The sequence below is a fragment of the Carex rostrata genome, chromosome 22, assembly GCF_964058835.1.
Source record: "Carex rostrata chromosome 22, lpCarRost1.2, whole genome shotgun sequence".
In the NCBI taxonomy this organism is placed as follows: Eukaryota; Viridiplantae; Streptophyta; class Magnoliopsida; order Poales; family Cyperaceae; genus Carex; species Carex rostrata.
In genome coordinates this window covers 8717697-8739778 of record NC_135939.1, presented here as the reverse complement: position 1 = coordinate 8739778, position 22082 = coordinate 8717697, and the positions used below count along the sequence as shown (strand labels likewise).

General features: G+C 30.8%; 1 long non-coding RNA gene across 1 annotated transcript; it reads right to left on the bottom strand.

Moving 5' to 3' along the window:
• Window positions 1-10129: 10129 nt before the first annotated feature.
• Window positions 10130-12911, bottom strand: LOC144573777 (uncharacterized). Its single transcript, XR_013518079.1, has 3 exons — window positions 12596-12911; window positions 11450-11532; window positions 10130-10315 (listed from the first exon to the last, which is right to left on the bottom strand). It is a non-coding gene; the product is annotated as an uncharacterized LOC144573777 (long non-coding RNA).
• Between the last annotated feature and the right edge of the window lie 9171 nt (window positions 12912-22082).

Here is a 22082-nt window from a genome sequence, read left to right as displayed (position 1 = left end):
GATTTCTTAAAATTTAAATGCTAAATCTATCCAGAATCAGATGACAAAACTAAATAAAATAAAAATTAGAACTAAATCTCTAAAAATCAAATCTCGTGTCAAAAATTATATGGCTGAGATTTATCAAAATGCGCTAATTGAAAAAAATGAGGGTCAATGCCCCTCATTTATTTGTATATACAAGGTAAAAAAGGAAATTAAAATTTTCTTTCATTAAAAGTTAAGTATATAAAAATATGTTATTTTACTAAATTCTTTTTTTTTGTATCTTGTACATTATTTATTTTTCTAGATTCGATGTAAAATAGAAATAAATATACTGCAATGTTCATTATTTGTATTTCCATAAAATTATATAAAAATTAAAGCTATTCCAAAAACAGAAGATTTTATTATATCATATAAATAAATTGATATTGTATACATTGATTATTGGTCTCCAATGACATTGACATTGGTCTTGCATTAATTGTACTATAGTTTTCTGGTGTCTCCACAAATTTATATTTTATTGTTTCGTTTTGTGATCACAAGTTGAAAAGTTGAATTAATTTGTATTAATTATATTGGTGGAAAACACATCGTATCGTGTAACTTCTATATAGTCACTGGCATAGTCTGTTGCGGGTTGCTGATGAATGGAAACTGTAATTTTGTGCAAAAAAAGTGATAAATGGAAACTGCGGAACTTCAAAAAAGGCCACCATGATTCTGAGCTAATTTGCGGATTGTTGTGGGAAGAAACATGGTGCTCTAATTTGCTGATTTTTAAATCAACACATCATTATTTAAAAATTGTAATAAATAACAATTTTAGCCTTCTCATGTTCCTAATTTTAACTATTTTCTTTTAAGGATGCCAAATTGAAAATATCTGATATAGAATTCTGACTTAATTAATGTTGCACACAGAGAAACTAATTATATTTTGAAAGAAATATGATGACAGACTAATTGATCTTAAATAGGGTCCCACCATGCATCATTCGTGCCAGCGACTTTCTAAATTGTATAAAATGGCATGATACCATGCTTGTCAGACATATATATAACAAATTATCAGAACCCATTTTAACGAAGAAATCAGAAGAAGCATTTCAAAAATAGAGAAGCATGTTTAATAAAAATAAAATAAATTTCTCAGTATCGATTAGTACATATATTTTGTTATAATGCAGATGTGAAAAGCATCAGACATGCTTGATCAAGTTATCGGTTCAGACATTAATTCATTGATCTTTAATTATTTATAAGTAAAATGATATTTTTTTTCATGAACCTGCATCACTCACGCATGCATCGAGCGAGATATGTTTGAATTCAAATTATCCAAATAATTAGTAAATTAATGCAGAATTTAAACATTTTGTAAGATAGATCAGTGCAATACTCGGGGAAATCTGAGCTTTTGCAGACAACATCATGACCTCATTTAAACAAATTCAAATTTTCACGAGTTGAGAGGAAAAATAATCAATCAGACTAACCTGACCCCAACCCCATTCGTGACATTGAACAAGATTACAAGACATTAAATTTCATATTTAATCTCTCTTCTACTTAGTAAATATATATTCTTCTATGTGAAATTGATAAGGTCATTCAAGTATGAATGATTTAAGATAACACTGTGAAAGTTACTCTTGATTAATATTCATCATATGTAGAATTGATTTAAAAATCTGATTATGAGAATTTTTAATTTGTGTTGAAGTTTGAGAGTTTGGAGTTATTTTCCTGCACCATTGTCTTTTTCTTTAAGACTTAATTGTTATCTATTCCGATTACATATAAAAGAAATAAATCATCCCATTCATCGTTCCATAAACAAACTTAATTGTTTGAACTATATATTAAAATGATTAATTAATTATAAAATTCTAATTAAGAGTAAAGTAAAAGTAATAAAGTTTTTGGAACCAATTTAATTTAATTTAATTTAATTTAACTTTTAATTGTTAATTTAAAATGGGTTAAATATTAACGATTGAATTAACATAAACTTAATTATTTGAACAACATAAAATAAAATAAAATAAATGAATAAAACAAAATTTATTCACAAAACGTCCCATCACAGTACTACGTTACGTACGTCTCCCATGCCAACAAAATGTATTGTAATTTGTACCCCAACCAATCCACGCCCCAAATTAACTTCCTTAATTAATTTCTCCTTGACTTCCTCCCTCTCTCACTCTAGATTCTCTTCTCTTTTTTCCTCTCACAAATTAAACTGACTTATGGCTTTTCCCTTGCTGACTTACACTTTCAAGTCAACTTTGAAATATATATATATATAGGAGAGCAAATGACACTGCCAGTAACTTCTACTCGTAAATGACACTTTTTATTGATTTTCACACAATAGCTATAAATAGCTCATTCGGCATTTCACATGTTTTTTTCACCCGTCTTTTTCTTGCGCTAAGATGATAATTGAGGCTATTTATTTTACCAAACAAGTCCCCGATGTCCAGAATTGAATTATTTAATTTGATCCAAAAATATTAATTACAGCTTTTGTGATTGATCCGGTATAGGTTTGTGATGCAACTGCATGCATATATATAATTCAAACTCTTCGGAAAATAAATTATTATAAGAACCATTAATTTTAACTTAAAATATATTTTGTAAGAATTATCTACATTTATATATAATGTTATGTACAAATCAATATTTTTTTAAACGAAGATAACAATACAATTAACCATGCAATAATTTGACAGAGAAATACAAATATAATATAATATAATATAATATAATATAATATTTTGTGTTGGTCTTAATTGAAATTGATGATCTTCTATCGTGATATTGCAACACCATTCTTAATGTCAAGTAACATTTTAACGATAAGTTCAAAATAAACTGATTTTTTTTATAAAAAAAATCTAATTAAAGAAAATTTTGTACATAAATAAATATATTTTAAAAAAGAGGGGTTTCAAATGCCTCCATCATGTCTCCATTTCTAAAAACTTTCATAATTAGAATTTTAAAATTTAAAAGTCAAAATAAAACGGTTGGATATGGTCTACATCATTTTATCTATCTACATGTAAAAAATTATTACATTTCAACTTTGTTTTGATTGTCATCAAGAGCTTATAAAAATGTACTAATATGGATAATTTATAGACATTGATATTTCGACTTATTGATTCACATTAAAAACAAAATCAAAATGTGATAATTTTCATGAGAGCATAGAGAAAATAACATAGATCACATCTAATTGATTTATTTTGACGTTTATGTTTTAAATTTTGAGTTATTAACATTTTAAAAAATGGAGGCACAATAGAGATATTAGAACCCTCCTCTTAAAAATATATGTAAAAATCTATAATAAAAAAAGCATAATTAATCCATAAAAATTCATACAAAATTCATACAAATATATGTTTAAATAAGAAGATACTATTTTAATAATTATACTCAGTTACAAAATCATATTCATAAACAACAAATTGACAATCGTAATTAAGTAGGTAATAAAATTATAATAAACAACAAGTCAACAATCGTCAATAGGTACACATGGGCCCCTTGTTTATCTACAATTACCTTATTTTCCTTATCATCAATTCGAAAAACCATATATCGGTGTCACACCCCGGAACAGGGGGTCGCGCAGTTTTGTTTTAAAATGCGGTTTTGTTCATGTATATTTATATATATATATATAAATTGTTATGTTTATGTGTGTGGGCCCGCTTCTAGGAGTATGCGGGGGGTGGCAGGGGGGCGGCAGCCCCCTGCGAGCGTTGTCTGAGGTTACGAAGTCAAATTGCATGAAAATCCTTTAACCGACGGCCCAGATTAGTCAAATTATCATATGATTTGATTTAAAACAAGTTTGGTTCAAAACCGATTTAATTTGACTAAGTTATACCCTAAAACAGCATTTTTCAGAACCCATTGCGGCCCGCAATAGGGCTGTTGCGGCCCGCAACACTTCCCAAAATTTCCAGCCTCTGCAAAGCGCTTCTGCCTCCATTCATTGCGGCCCGCAATGACCTGGTTGGCTTTCTAGGCTGCGAATTTTTCTCTGTCTACTCTCATTGCGGCCCACAATAGGGTTATTGCGGCCCGCAATAGGGTTATTGCGGCCCGCAATAAGGGTACTGTTTTTCATTCCTTTGCCCATTTTCGTGAACTTTCACCCCGTTTTCAAACCCGATCAAATCCCCGTATAACTAAACAATTATTCCCCATTCACTAGAAATTTTAATGACGTTTAACATGCAATTTCAACATTTAAATCATAACAACCATTTAAAACATACCGTTAGGGTTTTATAACATAATACGGTTCGATAATAACCTATACATCAAAATAACCGACTACGGGTTCAACTACACATTCCAACTGGCATAAAAAGGGTTTGGCATAACCTATTAGCTCGGCCTAAACTCACGCGTCGAGCCCGAGTCCCACTTCACTCGCGTTTACCTGCACATTTCAATTCAAAGGGAAAAATTCCCCGAGGGGAGGGGGTGAGAAAACCTGTCATCCGTTTTCTCAGTGCGGAATTTAAAGGGCTACTGGATTTGTGAGAAATCCATCACCGGAACTAAATACACTAGCAATAGGGCATCTATTTACTTATTCACCAATAATAATAAATGCACATGTACCGGGAATAGATTCAAACGGGTTTCAATTCACCAAAAATCAACATCAATCAACGAATTTCCAGAAGGATTTGGTTTCACAGATATAATATATATAAGTTTGGTTATGAGGTACAGATATCAACTATCGATCACCTCCGGCTTAACAGTTCTATTTTCTGGTTTCAAGTCATACAATCTCATCAATTCATCACTTAAAATATACACGGGCATATTCCGCGAATATGCAACAGAATATCACTTTTCTCAATAAGAAATCACTGACACTTTCACTGAATCACTGAACCACAGTTCTACCTAAAATTACACTGCACTTCCCTTACCCAACCGGTACTGGGTTCACTAGGGCCATTCTCCAGATGCGCATAAGGGTCCTGGATAAAAGTCTAGTAGCTAGCTAGACTTTCCACTATGATACACTGTTCACTTCACACAATCAATCCAAGTCATACTGTGGTTCCACTCACTTATTCAAAACGACATATCACAATCGATAAACCGTACCAACATGAGAATCATAACAGTTATACAATTCAATTTCACTAATATCACAATTAATGCAATGCGGCAACAAATGCTTTCAATCAGAGATTCAACATGCTATGCACAGTTTATTTAAATCAAGCAATCAACATAAATATAATAATATGCACCGTTATTTAGTTCTACGAATAAACCCCAAAACAGATCCCGTGAACCCCCGCACCTGGTTACGTAGGGCACGTAGAGGGTCCGCGATCTCGCGACTCGGTAAGCTCGTCAATCCCGCTAGCCGTGCTCGTTAGGATCTATACATAGGTCAATTTATTAAAGTCTGGCACTTTTACAATTTAAACCCTAATCAATTTTTGGGAAAATCCGTAAATTGGAAATTTGGTTGCACTTTGGAACACGAAATCAATCAATTTATACTTTAGAAACAACAAAGGCACGGAATAATCAATTTGGTACAATTCTACGGGTTTTCACCGAAACCCTAAAAACAAGGAATCAAGAAATGAGCGAGAAATAGAAAGGGGAATCACCAATGGAACGGATGGATGTGCGAGATTTGAGCTCCTCTTCCTAAATCTTCGTTTTTGGGCAATTCGGTTACCGGGGTTGTCTCTCTCTCTCTCACTCTCTCGTTGTCTCTCTCTTGGCGGAAAGAAGGGAGAAAAGAGAAAAGAGATGGGGTGCAGGGAAAGAAAGGAAGGAGGGGGAAAGAGGAAGGTATGACAAGGGGACCCCACTTGTAAGTGGTCTTTTTGCAAAATAAACCCTCCACTTGTTCGATATTGATTAAATGATTTATATAACACCTATTGCTACTCTTTCTTAACACAATTAATCGTATAATTATTGTTCACCATCCACGTCACTAATTTAATATATACGTATATATATATTATTCGATTTAACCACTTATTATTTTAATTCAATGTGAATTTTAAAAGTTCACAGTGTTACAATCGGTGTGTCTTTTTTCGTTTCAAGTCTAAAAAGATATTCTTTATTTCCTTTGTAACTCTAATCATAGAAAAAGAGTTTGTTTGCACGTCACAAAAATAATGTTAGTTCTAATTGTTCTATACTTATTTATTTTCTCCAATATCTCAATATAATTGCTAAATATTTCCTTAACACATGCATGCATATATACTTTGTTAATTATTATCTAAAAACGCAGTGAGTTTTGTCCTAGATATATAGTTTTCAATAGTGCATGCAAATTGCAAAATACATGAACTAACTACCTAAAGTATCATTCTGAAAGGGTCACATAATTAAAAAAGATGTGTCATCTCTACATTCAAATTGCACATACATGAGCCTGCAAGCTACCTAAGTATCATATTACTTGAATGGTCTCATAATTAGAAAAATATGTTATCATATCTAAATGCTTATTTTGGTAATTTTTTTTAAATTACTAATAAATATGCTATGTGTTAAAAATAATTTCAATCTAGTAACTAAGATAATATATTTTGTGTAAATATAGCATGTTTGAATTTTAAATAGAAGATCACTTGTGAATTTTTAAAATCAGATGACTTTACCTCATTTTTATTATAAAGAAAAAAAGTCGTTCTCCGTCTCAAAAAAGAAAAAGAAAATGTTGAGCAAATTATTATGTGTCTTCTCCAAACTTAAAGACCCGTTGCGTTGATCAAAGATCCATTTAATTTCCTTTCGTAAGGCAAACACCAGCCTTTATTTATTGCATTTTTTGGATGCAACACGGTGCTATTGTTTTAATTTCAACAATCTAATATATATGTTTGTCTTCCTTTTATTTTCAAGACATTGATAAGTTGGATTGTCAATAAACACACAATCTATAAACCGCCTGATTATGCAATAATTATTTACAATGTACATGCCAGCCAAACCCCATTAAAAAAAATAAAGGACTAGGTTTTGTGTTTAAATTTGAAAATTGTATATGAAATTATATATATATATATATATATGTATCTGTTCTTTAACTATTTAATTCATTATTATTATGTTAATTATTTTAAAATTAGTGTTGTATTATTTTAATTAGTATATTATGTTATGTTGCATACGTTGGGTATTTTATCTTCTTAATTAATTACAAAATTTATAATAGTTATCCAAATATAATATTTAGTGGTAATTAAACATTAAATATTTGTTAAACACGTTTTATTTAATTTGTTTGCAATTTGAGTTATTCAGAAGTTGAATTATTCAGCAATACTTTATATTCCAATTTTTTTTTTTATTAATTTGAAGATTCTTTGGAACAGCTAACGCAAGCTCCAATTCTCACACATAACATGTGCTGTGAGCTGGCATCAACCGTGTTTTGGTTTCACATAACACGTGCTATGAGCTGGTACCGGTTCGATTTCACTTGAAATAAAAAGTTTCCTTAAAATATATGGTATGTAATTATTAAATCGAATTATTTACCATTAAATAAACAAAAAATTAAGTTCTTCTTAGATACATAAAAAAAAATATTCAAAATATTAGTGAAGTAAAATAATATTTTTAATTACTAGATTTTATGAAATATATTAAAAATGGGTGTATTTGTTTTCAATATAAATAATTTATACTGTTTCACTTTGAAAATCGCCGATCCAGCGGTTTAGAAATTTCTACTGCTCACTCGGATTTTCAGATTTTCAAAGTGGCTTAATAAATAGTAAAAAAATTTCAAAAAAATATAAAATTTAGTTTCCAAGCATATTTTAATATAGATTAAACATCTAACGGTTTGGATCGACTATTTGAACTTTGAAAATGAAGATATTGCGTGAAATAAAAACGTGTTTTACTTCACAACTCACCGTAGCCTTTCTCTCTCTCTCTCTCTCTCTCTCTATATATATATATATATATATATATATATGTAGGGGTGTAAATGGTCGGATACGGATCGGATAGTGGTCTTACCGTATCCGTTATAATTTTTTGGATACGGATACGGATAGTCTTGAATATGGACACGGATCGGATATTAAATATCATGGATACGGATATTTTTTATAATTAGCTTGTTAGTTACAAAACATCTATTATATTATTAAAATATTAGTCACTGATTATATCATAGTGTTATATTGTTCATCAAATATATATATATATATATATATAGTAAAGCTAGGGTGTGACATGCCCACCAAGAAAGTTTGGTGAGCATAACTCCAAAAGTATATCGGATCGACGTCAAATGCCGAATCCAAACCGTTGAAATCCATGTACTTCATGAGTGATGCATATTCATGCAAAATTTTGAAAGTTTCGAGTTTATTTGCTACACGGTCAAGTGGTCAAAGAAATAATAAAAATTGAATATATAAAATAACTTATAATAAAATGTACGTTTCTTTGACCAGTTGACCGTGTAGCAAATAAACTCAAAACTTTCAAAATTTTGCATGTATATGCATCACTCATGAAGTACATGGATTTCAACGGTTTGGATTCGGCATTTGACGTCGATCCGATATACTTTTGGAGTTATGTTCACCAAACTTTCTTGGTGAGCATGTCACACCCTAGCTTTACTCATATATATATATATATATATATATATATATATATGCAATTTAATAAATTATTCATACAATATGCAATCTAATAAATCAATTTAAGAACATATATCATATTTGTTGTGGTTTAAAAGCGTAAACGGTCGGATACAGATAGTTAAAAGTCTTACCGTATTTGTATCTGTTATAATTTTTTAGATACGGATACGGATCAGATAATTTAAGTACTTTTTTCTGATTCGGATTCAGACGAAGTCAGATATTATCCGATCAGTTTACACCACTAATATGGCGAGATGGAAATATCTTGTTGCAATTAATTCCTGATGACACAGAAAAATTTTCTAGCTTAAATGGTCTTTGATAACTGCTTATTTAGTAACCATCATTTAAACAATAATAAACAAAATTTATATGGATTTTAAAAAATAAAATCATTTTTTATCAGGAATGCAACTTATGGATGCACACGACCACCCAAGACAGGGACGCAATTATTAGTTGCGCACTCGATTTTTTCATCAAATGGACTGAGTGACTGGCCCAGTTAAGTGCGCAGTTAATAGTTGTCTCTGTTCTCGGCGGTGCGCATGCAGCTATTAGTTGCGTTCTTGATAAAAAAATTTTTTTTTAAAAGATGGCAATAAAAAAAATTGGATTTAATCTTTGAAAAAAGGGCCCTAGTAAATAGTTTTTATAATCTACGTAACTAGCATACTAGTATTGCACAACTATAATTTGCGGACCTGTAATATGAAAATTGACTGAAGGCTTTTTCTTTATTTCAAATATGGTAAAAAAAAAATATATCGGTGAATTCAATGCTCGCAAAAAATGGTGCTAAATTCGAATTTAGCTGTGTTTGGCAATTGCGGCGAAAACAAAATTTATTTTGCTATGCTAGAATTCTCTGAATAAAATAATTTGCAATCTAGAGACAATTTTTTCACACGCCTTAAAATTCAAGAATAATTATAACAAACCCCCCACTCTCATCCCCCCATTTTTCCCGCACTCTCTCTCTTCCTTAACTGCCATATATTCCCCCACTAATTTCCCTAAAAGTTTCCTTTTATCCCCCACTAATTATAAGAAACCCCCCACTCCCATCCCCGCATTAATTATGCCTTCCTCTAATATCAATTCCTGCATTAATTATTCCTTTAAAAACAATCTCTGCATTAATTATACTGTTATCTAAAAACAATTTCCGTTAATAATGCTTATCTGTTAATTGATGTTCAAAAAAGTATTTATCATTATTTCTGAGAAGTATTTATCCTTGTAACATAGAGTATTTATCCATGTAACATAGAGTATTTATCATTATGTCTGAGAGTATTTATCATTGATGTTTTACTGTAAGTTGCATTTATGTCTGAGAAGTATTCATCTATGCAATACAAAGTATTTATCTATGTAACATAAAATATTTATCATTATGCATGAGAGTATTTATCATTGATGTTTTACTGAAAGTTGCAAGTATGAATGAGAAATATTTATCCATGTAACATAAAGTATTTATGTCACACCCCAAATCCACCGGGTCTGACAGCCCGCCGCGTGTATAAATCAATCGTCACATATACACGCAAGGCAGTGGATCTTTTATATGCATTGCCAATATCCTCATTCGCTGCGTCCGAGTAACAAACCTGAAAATAATCGGGGAGAGGGGGTGAGAATAAATTCTCAGTGCGAAATTTGCCACAGTTTAGATTATTGGACTTGCAATCAAACTCTATATTCAACAATGAAACCCAAACAATAAACAATGCAAACAGATACATATAATCATAAATAACAGAATGCCAATGCTCGACAACAATTTAATCAACCTACAACACAGTTTACGGAATTTCCAAGATGGATTTCAAAACACAACATATATTTGGCTTAACTCGATTCATAACTCAGTTCATTAGGGCTTGTAGCAATTACAGATGTTCTTTCGAGCTGAACCTTTATCAAACCCACATCTGTAGGGTTACAGACGCCTACAGATGGCCAACCAAGCTGGACCCTTTATCAGACACCCATCTGCAATTGCTGTTTGGCTTAACCATTTCCTAAGGTCCGGTTACAAGTCACCAATACAGGTCAACTTGACAAATGCAATCACATGGAATCAAAGTTACCTATACAGGTCAACTTTGCTAAATCTCAAGCAAATATATATATATCAAAGCCACACATATAGGTCAGTCTCGCAAAATCATAACAGGTCAACGCATAAGTCAGCAGCGTCACCTTAATCCAGCCACCTAAACAGGTCGGTCTGGCAAATTCTAACAGGTCAACGCATAAGTTAGCAGCGTCACCTTAATCCAGCCACCTAAACAGGTCGGTCTGGCAAATTCTAACAGGTCAACGCATAAGTCAGCAGCGTCACCTTAATCCAGCCACCTAAACAGGTCGGTCTGGCAAATTTTAACAGATCAACGCATAAGTCAGCAGCGTCACCTGAATCCAGCCACCTAAACAGGTCGGCCTGGCAAATTCGTAACCACAGGTCAACGGATAGGTCACCGTTACCTTATCCAGTCACCTAAACAGGTCGGCCTGGCAGATTCATTCACATCAAGAACAATTAATAGAACTAATCAAATAATAACCATACCAACATGCCAACTAACCTTAACCGAACAATTCAAATCATTCTCATTTATGCAGGAATCAATATACAACATGAATTCCAAAATATGCAACAATTATCATTCAACATGACAAACGAATAAACAGTTTAATTCCTGAAAATAAAGTATCAAACAAGTCCAAGAATCCCGCACCTTATTATGACGAGCGTACCGCTTAATTTAAAGATCAGGCGTCTTGAATTGCCTCGCGAAATCTGGCTCGGCTGAGCCTACACCTATATTATACGATTACTTAGTTTAGTTCGGTTACATTCTCAAAACTTAATGTCCAAAAGCCGTCTTTCAATTCGTCAATTCTTTTATACCCTTCGGCTCATTTATAATCATTTTAATTCAAGTCCAATTCCAAATTTACATATACACATCATGTCATATTCATTTCAATTCGATTCAAGTATATCCCAACCGCAAAGTCACGGCTATCATTCATATAAATTCACATCTTTTTCATATTGGTCCTCAATTAATCTAATTTAAAGACCCATAATTTAGTAAAGGTTTAAGCCTCCTATTTAAAATTTACAATTCATTTCAATATTTCAAGGCTTATGAAATTACAAGCCCAATTCAATTTTAGCAATTCAATTATGCATTTATTAAAGGCCCATAGCCCTTAATCCATTTATCTATATTTTTATACATGTCATTTCTCAAATCAATTCAAAGGCCCAATCATTTAAATCAATTTATTCACAAGCCCAATTCATTAAGGCTCAAAGCCTTCTTCTATTTTATTTATTATTCAAAGCCAAGCCCAATTAATTATGCATCAATGCAAAGCCGAATTCATACTTAACTTTTTTTTTTCAGATTTTTGCATAGAGGCCCTTCTTACTTAATCAATTTACAAAATTCAAGGGCTTTTACAACACACCCCTCTATCTTGGTTTAAATCATTTTAAGGCTGATTTCTTACACAATCAACCCCAAATCTTAATTAAATTACTCAAAGAGCCCTGCCAGTTCAAGTTTTATTTTTGGAAAATATACAAGTCAACCATATCACAGCACCACAAAAATATCATAATTTGGAGGTAATTAGCATCACACAGGAATTCAACAAGGCACCAGAGAAATGAGAGGAATAACTCAATTCAGATCAAAACAAGGCAGCACCTAGGTACTGACTCGAAACAGAACAACACACGGTATCAATGGTCAAAACAGGGAAGTCATGCCGCAACAAGGAATAAGGAAACCTCATTGCTTCCGGGAAAATCAACAACCCGAGCAATGAAAGAAAAATCCGATCAATTAAACGAGCACTTCAAAGATTACCCAAATTAAGCTAGCACGAAGGAGAATAGCAACACGGCCGTCAGAGATCAACACCAGAACAGCACCGGGACAGCTCCAATCGAACACCGAGGCAGCACATACCTCAACCCTAGAAGCTAGGGTTTCATGGGAGGGGAGGGGAGGGGAGGCAGAAACCGAGAGAGAGAGGGGGCGGCCTGGGCTCTCATGGGTAGAGAGGAAGAGAGGAGAGATCAGAGGCGGGTCCGGTGGGGTTCGCCGGTGACGGAAGAGGGGGCGGAGAGGGGGGCGGAGCCCCTCTGTTTTCTCTTTTCTTTTGGCGTAGAGAGGGGAGGGGGCTCACGGACAGGGAGGGACAGGAGAGAAAGAGAGAAGGAGAGGAGTGGGGGTTTTAAATGGGCTGCTTTAAGATCCGTGCTGCAGCAAAATCAAATGGTCTAAACAATTCATTATATAAACATTGTTTCTTTTAATTGGTTTTAATTCCGTTTCTTTCATAAATTCAAATCGAAAGTTCATAATTTTTTTTGTAACTATATTTGTACATATAATTTGTGTATTTATCTCTCAATTTAAGATTCGAATAATTCGTTCTCAATTTATATAATTTTTATATATTCCATTAACTCTCTAAAATTCCTAATTGAACTAGTTTTATAAATTCTAAAATCCAATTGTACGAATAATTTTGTATAATTATGCTCTTATTTGGAATTCAATTTATTTATTTATTTACACGAATCTAATTAAATAAATTTCTTCTTTCCTAAAACTTAAAAAGAATTGTAATGGATTTTCTAAGTTTCTAATTTACTGAATAATTATAATTTTATTCCTAGTGCTATATTTTATTTTATTTCTAATCTCTAAATTTTGTTATGCGTAATTTCATACATTATTTATATTACGAAATTTTAGTTTCGTTTTAGTCGGTCAGAAAATTTCTGAACGGTCGTTAAGTTAATTAAAAATCTTTATTTAAGCCAAATGATCGATTTATCAATTTAATCATGTTTTAAAATTTCGGAATGTAACAATTTATCCATATAATGTAAAGTATTTACCCATGTAACATAAAATATTTATCATTATGTCTCAGAGTATTTATCATTGGGTGGAGGGATTGTTTATTTAATGGTCTCCAGTTGTGCGGGGACGATTAAAAAAAAAAAAAAATTTTGTGCGGGGACAATTCATAGATTGATTTATTCTTTCATAAATAGAGATCATTGCATAGGGTTTAATACCTGACAAATTCAAGTTAAATACTTCGATGCTTCAAGTTAAATACTAACAGTTTTTTAAACGTTCATTAATGATTGAGTGGTCCCCCCATGTTTAATGGTCCCCAGTTGTGCGGGGATGATTCAAAAAAAAAGGAAATTTTGTGCGGGTACAATTAATGAATTGATTTATTCTTTCATAAATAGAGATCATTGCATAGAGATTAATACTTTGAAAATCGAGGATAAATACTTTGATGCTTCAAGTTAAATACTAATAGTTTATGCAGAGTATTAATTATTGAGCGGTCCCCCCATGATATTTTTGACAGTTTGTGCGGAGTTTTTTGCGGAGATTGTTATCAGGGTCCAAAATTCAAAGGCAGCGGCGCATCTAAACATAATATAATAAAAATTAAAAAGTCACATTAAAAAAGTAGTCGTATTTTGTCGACGAAGAAGGTTCCTTTTCTACAACTTTTAGTGTCGTTGTCTAAAGTTTAAAAAAAATTAGTACTTCAAAATTTAAAATTTAAATAATGAATCTTCGTTGTGATTTTAATCTCTTCTTAACCGATGCATGCACATAAAAAGATCTATAAATTATGTGTTCAAGCTAAATGTACTTTAAGTGAACTGTAATAGAAAAATTTTGTGTTCATTTTTTAATCTATTGATCTTTTACTATAATAACTTTAAAATTTGTAAATGTTAAGTGCATGTTTAGATTATGACAATCATATCTATTATATCTCTCCTCCTTATTAAGGAGCTTAATGTCTAGATCCTGCAAGGGTCCTGATTTACTGTTTTTTTTTCGGAAGGATGCTCAGCCGTTGAATTTTCAGATCGCACATAGACGAATTTTCCAAATTATGCGCTTCAACACTTAAGCATGCACTGGTCGTGTCGCATATGATCCCAACGCCCGTAGATCGTGCGCCGTACCCGTGGACTGCGCCTCTGAACCACGCACGGCGCCTGCGGACCGAGCCTGTGCACCGCGCACCCTTTTTTTTCTGCTGAAGGTGGGATTCGAACCCAGTTGGGTTCTGTTGGTGCCAAAATTCTTACCACTACACTAGAGTTCACATGTGTTATCTTGTAGATAAAATAGTATTTAACTATTTTTCTATACAAATTTGATTTAAATTATAATTATATAAATATCATACATAAAATAATAAAAAAATATATATATTAATAGCCGTATCGTATCCTTCATTTTTGAAAATTACCGTATCGCCGTATCCGTATCGTATCAGTATTATTATTGCTTTGAGATTTGTGCAGCACGTATTTGAACGGTTGATTTTCAAAAAGGTCACGCAAATAATGAAATAATGAAACGCTTGATCTTCTTCATTTTATAATATTTTATAATGAAATAATCTATTTCCGTTGCAATGCACAGGTTTGATGCTAGTAGGAACTATATATGACTTTGAATCTTTTGAAGAGAAGTTGGAAAAATTCAAAGACAGAGAAAAAGAGTAAAATAAATAGAGTCTTCAAAGTGGTCTTTGAAGTATCTCTTGTTTCATAGTTTGATCTTTAAAATTTTAAAACATCATATTAGTCCTTAACTTTTCTATATATAACAAATCAGACTTGTCTCTGTCATTGGTAAAAAAAAAGCTGAAAGCCAGCGTTAGTAATATTACTTCTTTCCTCAAAAACAAAATAGTAATATTCTAAAATACAAGACCAAGTTGATTGCTTCATATATATTCTACAACTTGTTTAAATGAAATTATTGAATTAGTTTTCTTAACTAAAATATTTGCTTTGTTCATATTTTCCGATCGTTCAATTTTTGCACCTCATTAGAAAATTTTCATAAAAAGAAAGGATTTTCAAATTTTACTTTTTTTTTTTTTTTGCCTCATTTTTGTTTCAAAATTGTCCGAATGTTTGCATTGTGCATTATTCAAGCTGTCCTTTATCGCTCTTGTTGTTGTTTGTGTCTTTTATTTAAGATTTGAATTACTGCATCAAATTTCTCTTTGTATTAAGAAAACGTCTCCAGTTCTTATTGACTATTTTAATTGTTCAAATCAATTTCGCTTAGTTAATAATTTTACACACTTCTCTTCAAAATTATTTTTAAAATGTTTATTTATTAGATATGTTATTATTAAAGAGCACTGGTCAGCATCTATTGAATTTTACTTTCAAAAATTAGATCTTCGTCTCTCTGAAAAGTTTTTTTTTAAAGAGAGATGAAATCTCGTGTCACTACACTAAGCCCGCAATTCTATTTTTTTTCCAATACAGTGTTATATTAATTATATATGTTACAGAGAATGCGTAGATTCTTTATTTATATTTTTTTTGTCAGGAATATGTACGTAGTTTGATTAAAATGTTCCTTTCTACAATAAAAAAGTATTATATTGTAAAAATTAAAAAAGTTGCACTAACCAAATTGCCTAACACCCACTATAAATTAATTATTAAAGACATCATTGTAATCTTACTAAAATTTAACAATATCACATGTAACGCAAGACTTTACGCTTTATTTATTCTTAAAATAATCTATAGAAACCCCATTCCACCATGAGAGAAGGCCAACAGAAAAAAAAAATTGTAGCCTAAGCTAGCTGCGGCTTAAATCGTGATTCCGATGGAAGACACGTGGATCCATCCATCTAATTCAACACTTCTATTTTTCATAAATTTAAATCCGTCTGTATATTATAAAGATATTATAGAAAAAATAGGACCTTTCTAATTATTTTTTTTCAAAAAATAAAGACGTAAGTATATTTTTTTTGTTCATTTCTTTTTCAATGGAATAAAAAAATAATGTAAATTATGCTTTTCAAGGGTGTACGAGTACATATCCTCTAAAATAACATAAAGATTGAGTTTAAAATCGGACCATTCAGTCTAAATCGCAGTTAATTTGAAATTCACGTGATGCTTTAAAATTTGTGAAAAAAATTTAATAAATTCTCTGGATTCGAGCTAGTGGCGGCGCCACATTGCATTAGGAATAACCAATTGCCTATCCTGGATTTTCAAAATCGAGTATAAGTCTATGTATAATCGAGTTGTTTTCTGTCGTTGAAAAAAATTTGTTAATTTTTCAATCTGAATTAGTTAATTTACACTGTTCTGCAATTCATTATTTGCATCAGCAAGAAAATTTATCAACTCTTAATAAAAATCTTGACTATATTCCTGATTCGAACTCAAAATAGTAATATGAATTCTATATTTGGTTTTTCTTGTATAAAGAAAAACCAGAATAGCATAGATTATGACAAGCAATTCAATATAGCATCTGACAAATCTATTAGGGGACCACAGCGTTGATAGATATTGAAATCGATTTAAATTCTAAAATGTATGAAGTGATTTTCCAAACGGGGACACCCCGAAATTTTTTTATATACCATAATTAAAAAAAAAAAACCAAAACACCTCTATTTTTGAGAAATTCTACATTTATTCAGGCCGCAGAGCCGATCTGCAGCCCTACTTAGCGAGCCGCAAGAAGTGTTTTGGATTGTCGTAACATGCATAATGAGGCCGCAGATTGGTATATAAAAATTTCGGAGGGACACAGAGGTGTTTTGATTTTTTTTTTATTGTATTTAAAAAAAATTTAGGGATACACCATCCAAAATAAAAAATAAAAACCTTTTGTAGCTAACATCCATAAGAGGCCGCAGATTGGTATATAAAAGTATGGTCTATGATGCATTGACCAAATTGTAGCTCTTGAATAACTACCGGGTATGTTTTTTATCAGATTTCAAATAAATGAACTTGCAAATATATATTATGTAAATATTTTTTTTTCTCATAGAAAATAATAACAAAAAGAGAAAAACAGAAAGAGTACTTGTGATTTTTCATCCGTAAAAAGATAGATAGAGAAGACACTGGTCCTAACTCAGTTTTCTTCTTCTTTTTTCTCTATGAAACTATAAAAAAAATTTAAAAAAAAAATCTTAGAATTTAGATAGAATAGAAAGACTCTATTTATTTTCATTAAAAATAATATTTTAATAGAAAAAAAAAACAAGTACTCCTTTTTGTTTTTTTTGGATCGGTGACTCTCGTAGTGATTAGGATCAGTATCTTCCCTACCGATTCTAATATTAGATATTTTTGAATCTGTCTCCCCTACTAGTCTTTCTATTAATGAAAAATCACAAGTACTTTATCTATTTCTCTCTCTTATTTTTTTATTATTTTCTACAGAAAAAAATTCCCTACTATATAATAATGCACAAAGTGTGTATTTTTACAGATGGTTTGAATAATCAATGTCAAAGATCATAATAACACCAGGTGTATATTTTATCAAACGTGAATTTGCATAGTAAAAATACGTATTATATATGTAATAGTTTAGTGTGCATTTTGAAAGATTTGAGTAATGATTCTGAAAATTTCAAATTAATTGTTGTTGATAACGTCAAACCACATGACAGTTGTATTTTGCACCAGTCAGATGTATATATTATTTAATAGATAAGTAGAAAAAAATATTAATACAGACCTATCCTGTAGTCTGTAGTCTGTAGTCTGTAGATCCTTCGAGGGGCCCGCTGGATTGATTTTTCCATTAAAAAACAGAACAAACAGAATAATTAGGGATTATCCCCAAATGTAACTCAATTTCAAAATGTTCCAAAAATTATATATTCCATTATTTGGATTGCTGGTCAGGAAGGATTACAATTAATTAATTAGGAGAAGAAGGTGAAGATTTCGGAAGTTATTTAGCTCATGGTATATATATTTATAAAAGATTTAGATCATATATAATATACCATGAATAAGATTGTTATTAATTTAAGGTTAAACGCAGATGTCAGACGTAAGAATCAAATATGAATTAGCCAAATTCGTTTCCATACAGATCAGATAACAAAATCCAGAGAAATTAAGATGACTTGATTCTGGTTATACATGCAAGAACCAACAATATATATGAAATTATGAAACAAATATATATTTATAGAAAAAGAAAAATTAATCAGTACTGACTACTAAGTTCTCGATCTGATGATACATAAATTAAGACTTAGATATAATATAATAAGAATAGCATCAGTATCACACAATGAGGGAGCGCGAGCCTCGAATATTGGAGCTCTCGGCTCAACCAATTAATTTGGAAAAAAGGATAGAATTAAGTAATTATTTTCTTTCTTATTATATATATATATGTCTAGCCTTTCCTCTATATATTAATTGCTCTTGAATTTTTTATATAAGAAAAGGACCGTAAACGATTAGCTATAGTCTTGCAAGAAAAATAAATTGTTATCAACCCGGCGGCCATTTTCAGGTTCTTTTAGGGCAATTAATTAATGTCATGTTGAAATTTTGTATGACTATATATATATATATATATATATATATATATAAATTCTATATATATATTTCGAGTTGTACGTATCACACATAAGAATTTCTTCATTTTTGGGAGATGATATATATGGTGCTACTCTAGGAGAAAATTAAGAGTTAGGCTAATATGATATTGGTGTTATTTCAAACTAAATAACACCACATCTTAAACCGTTAGATCTGCTTTAATATTCGTACAAAATAAAGTGCTTGAACAGTAAAAACATATTGTACGAATATTAAAGCAGATCTAACGGTTTAAGATGTGGTGTTATTTAGTTTGAAATAACACCAATGTCATATTAGCCTAACTCGAAAATTAATGCAGTTTAATTTTGTTTGAATTAAATATTAAGTACCGCACGACTTGGCCTTGGCATCAAGGAGAAATTAAGTTTAGTTTGTTTTATTAACACTATTTTTGTGATAAGCTTGAATGTTACATAATCTTTTATTTTATTTTTTAAATATGCAGCAAAATTTTTCAAATTATTAGTTTGTCAAAAAGAAAACTATATATATACTAACATTCTTGAATCTTGTACATTAATTATTAGAGAAACAATTTTTTAAATTATAGGCCCCGTACGTGCATTGGACAGATTTACTGCTAATATTCATAAATCATGTCCATAATATTAATTTATAAAATTAATTTTGTCTTTTAAAGGTTGTCAAAACAAAGAATTGTCAAGTGATCCCTCATTTAAAAAAAAAAACTGCATAATTTGTCTTCTCAACAGTCATGTTAATTCACTAATCAAGCATATTAATTATCATATAATATAATAGTAATTGGATCACCTAACCTTCCCAATGATTGTTAATTCACTAATCAAGCATATTATCATATAATATAATAGTAATTGGATCACCTAACCTTCCCAATGATTGATCAATTAAGTTCTTGAATAATTTCAAAAGGACTAAGAGAAAGAAAGAGGGGAGAAAAAGTATGAAAAATAATATTTAATGCAACTATCAATTGAAAAATTAACTACATTAATTTAGAGACCACGTCTTATTTTGATCAACACCGTATTTTTTTTATATGCACTATATAATACATTGTACTATAATTGTTTTGCTAATTTTGTTATAATCACAATTAATTGTTTTAGTGGTAAACTAAAATCTTAACAATTTATAGGAACCTTCGCGGAACTATAATTAATTCTAGTAATAAAATAACTTTGCACTAGTAATTAAAAAGTTTGCTAAACATTTACTGATAGCTTTAGCAACAATTTGTTATAAGTTACTTTTAAAAAATTAGATTCGTTTTAAAACTATAAAATGACTTGGGCTTGTAATCAATTTAATTTGAATTTGTATTGAATAGCTGAATTTTTTTTTTTTGAGTAAAATAGTTGAATTGTTTCAATGATCTCGATTGATGTGCATGTGGTTGACAATAAAATACGAATTAATTGGATATGAAACCATCAATTTCAAAGGTAGAGTTAGACTTTCAATAATGAGCATCAAATGTGAATGATGTTAATTATATACAATATTCAAGTTGCATTGGGAATCAATTTACATAATGCACAGCTTTTCACACTTAATTATATAGAAAATCATGAAGTATAAATTTTTTTGAAAGAATTGGGAGTCAATTGACTTCATATGAAATATGTAACTCCTCAGAAACAAGCTTTGAAAATGTCAAAAACATACTATGCGTGCAATTTAGAGTTTTCGATAGAGCGTTCTTTAAATGACATAGTGACAAATGATTTTTTAGATAACAAATAATCAAGATGAAGGCTATGATAATATGCATAGTGCGGATTGATCCGTACTATGGATCAATATTTTTATTTTTAAAAATTGAACCATTGATCAGTTGAAACATTCAAGACGATTTTCATATGAATATATATAATTATAAACTAAATTTTATATATTTTTGAATTTTATATTAGTTTTTTAGATGAATGGAAAATAATTTTATCTGAAAATCACTTGTAAACAATGGTTTTCTATCTATTTAAAAATAGTAAAAAAAAATAGTTTATAAATATACATTCATATAAAAACTATATTAAATGGTTCGAATCAATATTAAAATTTTGAATCAAAATTTGATTTTATAGCACGAGCCAATAGTACCAATACACCATATGCATACAAGATACAGCTATAACTGAAAAGGAATGATGATGATGAGATAGCAACTTTGACTTATTTGACTTTCGAGTCAAAAATAAATGTCGTGCTTGTAATTTTAGGAACTGAATCCTCTGCGTCCCAGAGGGCAGGATTTTCCTGCCCCCCATTCATTTTGACTAATCTCCAATTGACACGTGGCACATCTTTCTAATTAATTTATTTTGTTAATAAAATATGTAGCTTGCATACTTTCTTTCCCCGTCTCTTTAACTTTCAAATTCAGAAAAATTGAGAATCTACTTGTAAATTTCCTTCTTCAATCTAGTCAATTTCTAGTTGACACATGGCAACCTTTTCAATTAATTTTTTTTTATAGAAAGTTGTAGCTGACACATTTTTCTTTCTCTCTCTTCACCTTCCAAATTGGGATTATTTCTCCTCTTCTCTATATCAGCAATGAGAAACTTTTTCTTCAAAGTTTAAGCAATCTATGACAGAATTTTTGATTTGAATGGGAATTATTTCTGCTACGCGAAGCTTCACCTCTGACTTTAGCTCTTGTATTTACGATCATGAGGTGGAAGAAGATTTTGTAAAGGCATGGGATACTATGCTCGAGAAATATGATTTGGTTGAGAACAAGTGGTTCAACTCAAAAATTCTGTCATAGATTGCTTAAACTTTGAAGAAAAAGTTTCTCATTGCTGATATAGAGAAGAGGAGAAATAATCCCAATTTGGAAGGTGAAGAGACAGAGAAAGAAAAATGTGTCAGCTACAACTTTCTATAAAAAA